General features: G+C 44.6%; 1 long non-coding RNA gene across 1 annotated transcript; it reads left to right on the forward strand.

The window, feature by feature from the left end:
• Window positions 1–1494: 1494 nt before the first annotated feature.
• LOC135829728 (uncharacterized) lies at window positions 1495–7681 on the forward strand. The gene is made up of 4 exons (XR_010555897.1): window positions 1495–1862; window positions 3328–3480; window positions 3935–4086; window positions 7155–7681. It is a non-coding gene; the product is annotated as an uncharacterized LOC135829728 (long non-coding RNA).
• Window positions 7682–9971: the final 2290 nt, after the last annotated feature.

Genomic DNA, 9971 nt, shown 5'->3' on the forward strand with positions numbered 1-9971 from the left:
CGACCGATCCTACCCTCGCAAAGAAGTGGAGAATGCTGCTCGGGCGAAAGATTCGCTGACCAATGACCCAGTAAAAGGTACAGAGCGTCCTGACTGTGACGTCACAACATCGGAAAGTGCTGAGTGTGGCAGCGGAAGTGAGAGCTAACTCCAGTGGTGAGTTCCAATGTCCTCGGAACCGGTCGACTTGAGATCTGTTTTCGAACTGCTTCTTCCGTACAGTACGAATGCTGTGCCACTCGGTTTTGTTCAAAACGATCACTCGAATGAAGAACAATAATTATCATGTTTTCTTTGTGTGAAGATTAGAGATGATTTCGGTTGCACATCATGTAACATGTATTATCACATAAGGGTGCAACTTTCGATGAAGCACGCCATGGGACATTATGGAGCATGTTTATGTCAGAAATGCAATCAAATAATTATAGACTGTCGGTATGATACACCCCCAACCAAACAAAGCCCTTCAAATATGAAGGCTTCGCGAATTATGCTATTTTTAAGGTTTTTACGCCAGTAAAGAATGTCAGGGTTATCCTGAGACTCGATAAGACCTGTGTTCGGTGTTTGTAGGAACGCCACCACCTACACAAATCATTGGAAACGGCCTCTTGTACGGGCTTGAAACGGTGATAACCGAGATTATGTGGAAAAAATCGTGTTAGATATTCAGGTAAAAATATGATATTTAACAATTGAATGATTAGTCCCAAGTAGATATTCAAATGCTGATTATTTTACCGGGTAGATATTGAATGACAGATGATGTTACTTTACCAAAATAGTTATTTAAAAAATGTGATGTTATCCATAGTGATATTGGTGAGAGGCATAGCGTAAAAATTCACTATGCGGCCAAACGACACTGGGCCACAAAGGAATTCACCCGCCGTCTGTTATAAGACCCTCGGCAACCACTCAAGCACGTAATGGCCCACCTCAAGAGGCAAAAAAGACAGGCGGGTACGCAACATACCCATGACAACAGGATATTTGAGATCATCATCATCATCATCATCATCATCATCATCATCATCATCACAAGCCCATAGCCCTAAGGCCGTCGGGGCGTCACAGAGCAAGAATGAACAAGCGAGCGCCATAAAAATCGATCGCGTGCAGCAGGGACTGCACGTCAAGTGCAGTCCATGAAATAATATTATCCAGCCATGACATTCTGGGCCTGCCTCGGCAACGACTTCCAGCAACACAACCCTGAAGAACAGTCAATGACAAACAGCCGGAGCGAACAATACACCCGTCTGTATGACCAAAATAATTGCAATTTCTTCTAACGAACAGAAACAATAAGAGGCCCTTGAAAAGCTGGTGCCGGTTTGAGCATGGAATTGACTGCGAAAGAATAATAACGCATACCTGACATAGACCGAGCGTTCCTGATGATACCCGTGGGTATAATAGTGACAACTTACCCTATCCCTACGTCCTGTACACACACCTTGTACACACCACCTCTAATGCCTCTAGGCTACACTGCAATTTATAATTAGATATTAGTTCAAATTTTCGCTGCCCATCCCAACACACTTTATAGTTCCGCTTTACTCGGCTGTGGAACATACACATGGGCAATCCTGTTGTTATACAAAGAAGCCAGCGAGTGTGTTATTACTCTTGTGGTACAACCCTTGTTCTCAGCTCACAACTAGGTTGAGGCTGTGGAGTTCGTGATGTACGTACAGCAGTTGCCGGCCCATGTCAACTAGCAGCTACTCCATCTCCTTTTCTCTTGCTCTACCTCTATCTCGCTCTCCCTATCTCTGTCTCAGTCTCTATCGCTCTCCTTCTTCTATTTTCTCTTGCGGCTCGCGCTCTCGGGTTCGTCATCGCCTCTTCCGGTAAGTTCGGTGCAAGGGCTGTTCATGAGAACCAGCGTAGAGCGCACAAAAGTCACCCCATTTTATTTTACTTGCACGGCGTCACATTACATTGTGTTATGGCAGATTAATTTGCAAGAAGTGTGCATGTCTACTGGTCCGTTTGTCTCGTAAGAGTATTAATGTGGATTATGCCATAAGTATGTGCATTATCCTGAATTCCTGATACATGTATAAAATAATTCATAGCACTGGAGCGGCAAATGAGTGGTTCGATTGACCTCTCCGCAACGTCAAAAAGAGGCAGGATGGATCTTACTCGAATCACAAAGCCTAAGTGTACAAGGAACTGTGTTTTCCTTCCTTCACACAAAGTACATATGTATGATGCACAACACTCTGATTTGTAGCTAGAACTGTGTTGGGCTGATCTCGGATGGTGAGCCAATTTAAAGTAAGGTGAAAAAAGAGAAGGAAAAAATGTGACGAGTCACGACTAACTGTCCACAAACATAACCAAATCATAATACAGTCAGCCAGTGTGACAAAATGGCACAAAACTGACAAAGGAGTACTGAGACATTCAGCGACCTGACACCTAGCTCCAACACTTCTCCCAGGCGGACAGTTAGTCGAAACTCGTAACATGTCCTTCTCTGTCTTTTTGGTCTGCTTAGTACATACCTTTATTATACACTGTTGAGCACTCTCAGTAGGCTGCTCTAGTGCTGCTGCATCGCGCAATGCACGCTACTTTTTGTAGTTTGAGCACTCTGGCGCTAGAGCGACGAGCTACCTTAATGTCTGTGGTGCCTCCTTTGCACCATGGCCAAATAGTAACTCGGCCTATTTAGCTCGTAGCTGTACTGATGAGGCCTTTATGGCCGAAACAGCTTGCTGTCTACAGCATTGGGTACCTTTTTATACATGTACCATCGGAAGAGTATCGGAGTTGAAAAGACTAGAAAAGTAGAACAAGGGATTTTGAATATAGGCCAATAATGCTGCGCCACTTAGCTATGGTGGCCGACAAGGCGAGACACTTTCGGTGTATGAAAAAAGCGCGATTCCTCTAATTGCAACAATTTTGAATCCTGTATAGTCCGAGCAGAGAGGAAAGAGCAGTTTGCGGCCATGTACATTTGACAATGTGTAGTGATCGTTGCGAAAATGGCCAAACTCAATTTCTAGAGTATCTTCTTCACACTTTGCAGTAGTTATCGGTTCAGCAGATACAGCCCAGCATTTTTGCAGACTTCGAAAGAATACCATTTACTCTAACTCTGCTTGATATCGTGTATGTATTCTTCGCCATAACTATAAATCGCAGATTAGGTTGCCTTCGGAAGTCTTATTTCTCTCTTTCTCTCATTAATTGTATCCCCCTGTCTCCCTACGATTTGTGATACACGTATATGACTCTACTCAAATCCGTCCGAATACGCACGAACAATATGGTAGTGTTTGCATTGATATGTTGCTACAGTTGTCCCTTCCTACGTTGTAAAGACAAGGTAGAAGACGAAAGGGTCAGGGCGCTGCTACGGCTCTGGAGAGTTTGCGGCGAAGTAGACGGCTAAATAACACAATGCTTTTAACATCTACGGCCATCCTGACAAGTGAAGCGAGGATGAGACAGGTACAAGCTGTGTATCCATACCAATTAGGCGTTCTGTGGCATTCTGTATTGTTCTAGAAAACGTGATTATTGCCCGCATCACTTTTCTCACACTGTAGAACTTTTCAGTTGAACTATTTTGGAGCTTTCGCAAAATATTGGACAACATATTTCAGGGGTGGGAATTTGTGAGCACAACTTACATGTAGAAGGGGTTTGGGTCAAGGGGAACGGTAAGCACATTGTGTAGGACGCGAGAAAATGTTGGTGTGGGCAATGATGCCAACACAAAAACGTGCTGTTGGTCTTAAAACAGATTTTCTAACAGGAAGCTACATGTATGTGTGTCCGCTGTACAAATTCTAAAAGAAATCATGAAAATTGACCAGGCCGCCTTTCGTTTATCCATGCCAAACGTTTTTTTCCGGGTTGAGATTCCTGGCATGTTTTCTCTTGCTTATCGTTTTCTCTGCAGCGTCCTGGCGAAATGCTGGGGCATGCTCTATTCTCAGTACCGTTGCCCTTGGGCTTGGAATTCTGTCCGAGCTTTCAGTGCAATGCGTCCCCTCTGTGATTCCTCAACGACCAGCCGTCACATTGGTACTGTCGAAATCTTGGCAGTCGCAGGTATGGCCGGTTGCTGTTGGTACTGAATTGCACTTTACTAGTCTCTAGTAAAATTATGAAGGACGCCTCACTCAGCCTCATAATTCATAACACGTTTCCCGCCAACTCGCCTCCAACCATATACCACTGATTTCCACACTCAATCCGTTGGTTTTGCCAAACACAGCGGTATACTCGACCAACCAATACGGGACCAAGCGCTAGCGCGCGTTAAAGGACGGAAACGAGAGAAAACTCCTTTAGTTCAAGTTTCATTCACGCACAGATCGTTTTAGACCGAAATCGGTGAGTTCAATCAGCCATAAAAGTAATGATAACTATTCATGAAATCCTGGGTGGAGGCCAATTATTTGAAAGTCCTGAAGTGACTACTAAAGTAGTATGAGGGAGGCAAGACATCCTGTGCTTGTCTCTGTTGGCACCGTTCTCTCCACTTGTCCTGGTACAGGCCAGCTAGTGTTTCAGCACTGTGGAAGGCACATCACCGCCCTGCTTAAACCAGATACTCGATCCCCCCTATCATCGTGGGTGACGCTACCATGGAGATTCGCCTGACACCAAAAGATTTCAGAATTCCGTCACGTATAGACGACACATGTGGGGACCACTTACTTACTTCGGTTACAATGAATCCAACGCCGTTTCGGGCAACCTGCAGTTGATCCAGAGAATGCTTAAATCGGATCGATACGTCCGCCCAGATAGCGCCATTGAACTCAAGAAAGGCGGAGTATATCAACAGCGTATTCCATTGACAGTCTCGTAGGTTTGTTACGGGATTAGCCAACAGATCCTTTCGAATCCTTCAGGCTTTTTCATTGCAAAATGATTTCCATGCTTTTCTGGATGTGCTGTTGATTCTCCAGTCGTAAAGGGTGATTCCTATTTTGGGCATGGTCGGACCCCAGAGCTGAGCTAGTCCACACTTTCTAGAACATGATTGTTGCTGACTCCTGAAATGACTGGAAAACTCTGGCATGTGACATCGCTTCTTTTGGTAGTTCGTACCCTGTTCTCACTCTCTCTCTTTCGGTCGAGATGTATCCGGGAGAGCTGTTTCCGCCACTCTTGCGCAATATATCCAGAAACGGCCTTTCGCAAATCAATCCTGGTCAGAATGAACTATTCAACACAGCAACTGAGCATGAAGAAGAGGTGCAATTCCGGCAAGGCGAGCAGCTCAGAATGCGAATGTCGCTTGTCTGATGACTGACTGGGGAATGGGCTTTCCATGTCGGTACCACTGTCCGGTCAGGTGCACTGTTTGGCTTCCAACCACCGTGAGACAAAGTGATTCATTGACAGCTACCTTTACTTCTTTGTCTGAGTTTCACGTCCCTGTGGCTTTGCCTTCATAGTGCGGTGTTCATGAACACCATTCTGTGCGTTAGCTCAGCATCACGACTGTACAGATGCCTAGAAAGGTATGTGCACGTGTAGATAAGCAGGCGGATCATCATTACTGCGCTTGTGAGTAAATGAAACGACAAGTCCACAGCTGGTCAATGCCTAGCCTGGCAGGGAACTGGAAGTCGATGTGTCCTAAGTCCCTTCACAAGAGTGGCTTTTACGCACTCACGAGAGGCACCCTCTTGGTTACGCCACTGTTAAAGTGAATGTAGTTCATTTGAATCATTTGCATCAGCTCCAAGGTTACATGTATATCTGCATAACTATTAGATTACATCAGATTAAGGACACTCGAATGAGCCTAGATTCTACAAATGATTGGAGTAAAAGGTTAATTTAGAAGAAGGTTTAATAATAAAAGGTTAAAAGGTTAATTACAGGGTGGGAGGATATGATGGACCAAAAATCCGTAAAACAGTTGCAGTTGGAAGCTTCTTATTATCATTTCAAACTGCAAGTTCTGGGCAGTAGAAAAATGAACCTGATATAGCCTTTTACAATCTACATGACTTGTACTAAGATTGGCTAAGAATGAGTTTGCTCCCACACTGGAGCTCGCGCGATTCCGCGGAGTTGACATGGCGCTTGAGCAAACCCATTCCTAAAAAAACTCATCGCCGAAGTCGCAACCACGTTTTTGTATTTTATGACTTGTACTATTTGAAATTTGACTACAAGGAGTTAGGAACGCAGCCTTATACGGCATTGAGATCTTTAGATAGTTCAAAGGTTTTGTTTAAACGATCCAAGGGCTTAGGCCAATGGGAATCATAGGAAGTGAAAAAGGAAAGGGGTAGCTAAAAAGAAGAGGGGTATTTACTTCGAAGTACATGTGCACGTACTTCATCACGATATCACTCCACAGTGCTCGCCTGTGACAGTACAGCTCTTGCACCATGGAGTGAAAGAAATGCGATAAAAAGATATGTAGCGATCGAGCCAACTCTGGACTCCCATTTGAGAGACCATTGGGCAATCGACATGACTTATGCTAAACTCTACTGGAGCGATCAGCACCCATCAGAGGTAATAATTGCTTCTGGTACGTGCTGATTTTCCTTCCTACTCAAGGCAACGAATGCAGGGTCCGGCGGATTCCGCCGGCAGACAAATTGGCAGAATTCGGTCCTTTTTCTGGTAAGTTTCATGCATGTTTGGTGTGTGGATAAAAAAATGGAGCAGAATTCGAGGAATTGCCTGCCATAAGGTTTGTATGGTTCTGCCAATTTCACTGCTTTTCGAGCAGAATCCGCCGGTCCCTAAACGAAAGTCAAATGCAAAAACCTTTAATCTACATGGAGATAATAGGAACAAGAAAATCGATTCTGGGTTTTCAATAATATCTTTGTTATAAAATACACAGTAAATACATGTCAAACAAGTAACGTAGTTGCGTGATGTCTGCGGCCTTCATCCTATTCATACAATGTAGCTATGCAAAAACCTTTCCTCGGACATAAAGATGAAGAACAAGCTGTAACACATAGTAGTACATGGCCTGAAGAGAATGCATGACCCTATTCGGGTGAAAACCATGTTCAAGAACAATCTGAAATGCAATTTCACTTTTCGGAATGTAAACGGACTGCATACTTCTGGATTCGAAGCACATGTGCACGCATATTTCTGCATTTCTAATGTTTTTCATTTTTGTCCAGCGGCATCGACTGGGTACACAGCTGTTGGTGACTCTAGAGTTTATCAACTACCCGTGACGATCACACCACTACTGCTCTGTACGATGGAGCGCAACATACATGTACATGTACTCGAAAGATAAGCGACAATATTGCTGACGCGGACCAAGTACATACGTGTACATACAATGTACATGTACATTAGATATGACTATTTTTCTGAAACCAATTGATGCCCGTCTTTCTCAAGAAGTTTTCTCTGCTATACTTTATCATTATTCGCGGATAGTGTACCCTTCCCTATTGCCTTTCCACTGTACTGCCTACATGTATATAATTTTGGTAACACTCATACCAAGTTGTGTTGGCTCTTGACAGTCCTCCTTACACCTAGAGTTCACTGATTTGTCGATTTGAGCACTCTGGCAAGGTACATGTACATGTACGTTCGGGTCTGGCTATTGAAATGTTATTTCATTGCTATTAGGTTCGGCCTCATTTCCTCTGTGCAGCGCTGATGTGTCCACAAAAGAAGAAACAGTTACATTAATTTTATGTTCGCAGGTTGTGCATTATCAGATTAATTAAGGTGCAACCTCGGATGAAGCACGCCAATGGGCTTTGTGGAGCATGTTCATGTCAGAAATGCAATCAAATTGTATACATAATAGGTAATCGCGATGGCGCACTTCCAACAAACAAAGCACTTCAACTATGAATGCTTCGCCAATTATAGATATTTCAAGTTGTGTTCGCCAGGAAAAATGTCATGGTTATCCTGAGACTCGGTATTGAGTCGGTAAGACCGGTTTGTTGGGTTTATTGTAATTTGCAAACCAAACGCCCCGGGCATATCTGCCCCATGAAGGTTTTCGGCATTCATAGGAATTCCACCACCTACAAGGATCATGCAAGGCGCAGAAACCTTTGCGAGGTGAATTACATGTAGATCCTGCCTATCTATAAACACCATACAACGGAAGCGGTCAATTTCGCAAAATCCATATTCGCGGCATTCATGCTTTCGTGGTGCCAGTAAGTATGCCAATGCAAACTAATAATAATTATTAGTTTGCATTGGCATACTTACTCAATTCAACGAATAATAATAATTATTATTCGTTGAAGCTGGCGCCACAAATTCCTCCGTGAAACCAGTTGAAGAGGCACTTGAAAAGATGGTGCTGGTTTGAGCATGGAAGTCACAAATGCCTACCCGACATAGACCTGGCGTTCTTGCTGATCTCCGAAAGTCAGTACAATTTAGCACTAGTGGTAGATTTTTCTTTTGACCAGACGAGACCAGACGACGCTTGCAGACACCAGCACCAACACTGCACCAGTCACACTCCACAACAGCTAGAAGTTGTTCCTGACAAGCCTTGCTTCGTTCCATTATGGTGTTGGGAAATCATCAGAGGAGAGGTAGATGTTGAATGAAATGGGTTGAACTAAATAATTGTTTTATGGAAGATATTGGCGCAATGCGAGTACACTCAACGAACTGTCAGGTGTGACAAATCAACACGAATGAAATAGTGTAGAACGACTGAAGATGGCATCACAAAATCACAATTTAACACTTCAGAACACACCTTACACACGTTATACAGCCATGTACACCTACATGATTGTACATATGTAGTTGCGCATAAAGCACAATACGCAATATCACTTTTTGGCACGCCATGAGCGACGAGCGATGCGATCGAGAGTTTTTTTTCTGCAAAATCTTGAATCGCAGGTTGTCGCAGCTCTGTCGCGCTGGCCTCATCGCGGAAAGTTGAGCCTAGTTCAACTAACTAATACTTCTGCGACGAGCGACGAGCGATGCACATCACTTTCTACACGGCGTGCGCACGTGACAGCTCGCGTGCAGTTTGGACTGTGCATGCCCTGCGCTGCATGCAACGAAGTGCCGTGCATTGTGCATCGAAGACTCTTCTTGCGGAAAATGCTTTCGCTCATCGCATCGCAGAAATGATATAGAGGTTATGCGAAAGGATCACGTGCAGGCGGCGTGTAGGCGGCCAAAGCGGCCGCGCTCCGCAGGGGTGGCAAAAGAGATGAAAAGTTCAAAAGAAGTACATGTGCCTGGAATAATTTCACGAAGGAAATTTCCTGTATCGCTGTTACGTTCCTCTTCTGTTCTTTACAAAGGACTATTGTACGAACGCTGAATCAGTGGCCATGACTTCTCCCAAGTTTTCAAAAGTGTATGACGAGTTAGATGACTCCAGCAAATGCCGGTACCGTGAAAAGCTCGAGCGCGTTGCACCAGACTCGAGTGATCCTTACCTGCCCAGAAGTATTTTTTTAGAGGAAGATAAATTTCCACTTGTGGACTATCCCGATATTTACAATTTCTTGGTCAACGCGCCCAGCCCCTACACCAAGGAGCAGCTCAAGGCCTACAAGAGCTTGGAAGGCTACAAATACCTTGTCAGTGGCTGGGTCGGCGATGTTCGTGCGTTTCCAGCGTCCGAATCTGACACATGTGACAGCAAGTTTGTCATCGCCAAAGTCCGCCATTCCCAGTCAGTTTCCGGCACCCATCTGCAACCCTGGATTGCTGCGCAAAACGACGGTAGCGTGATTTGTGCACACTGCACCTGCATGGCTGGTCTTGGTGAGTCTTGTTCTCACGTTGCTGCACTGTTGTTCAGAGCCTGTATTCTAGAACGCAGCTGATTCAGAACACAGGAAGCACTTCATTGCCGTGCCAATGGTCAACTCCTTCAATGAAGGAGGTAGAGTATGCCAGGATTCGTGACATAAACTTCACTGCACCCGACACTAAACAGCATGGGAGCAAGCGCCGTAGGTCGGAGGAGAAGG

Source organism: Sycon ciliatum, chromosome 13 (assembly GCF_964019385.1).
Source record: "Sycon ciliatum chromosome 13, ocSycCili1.1, whole genome shotgun sequence".
Lineage (NCBI taxonomy): Eukaryota > Metazoa > Porifera > Calcarea > Leucosolenida > Sycettidae > Sycon > Sycon ciliatum.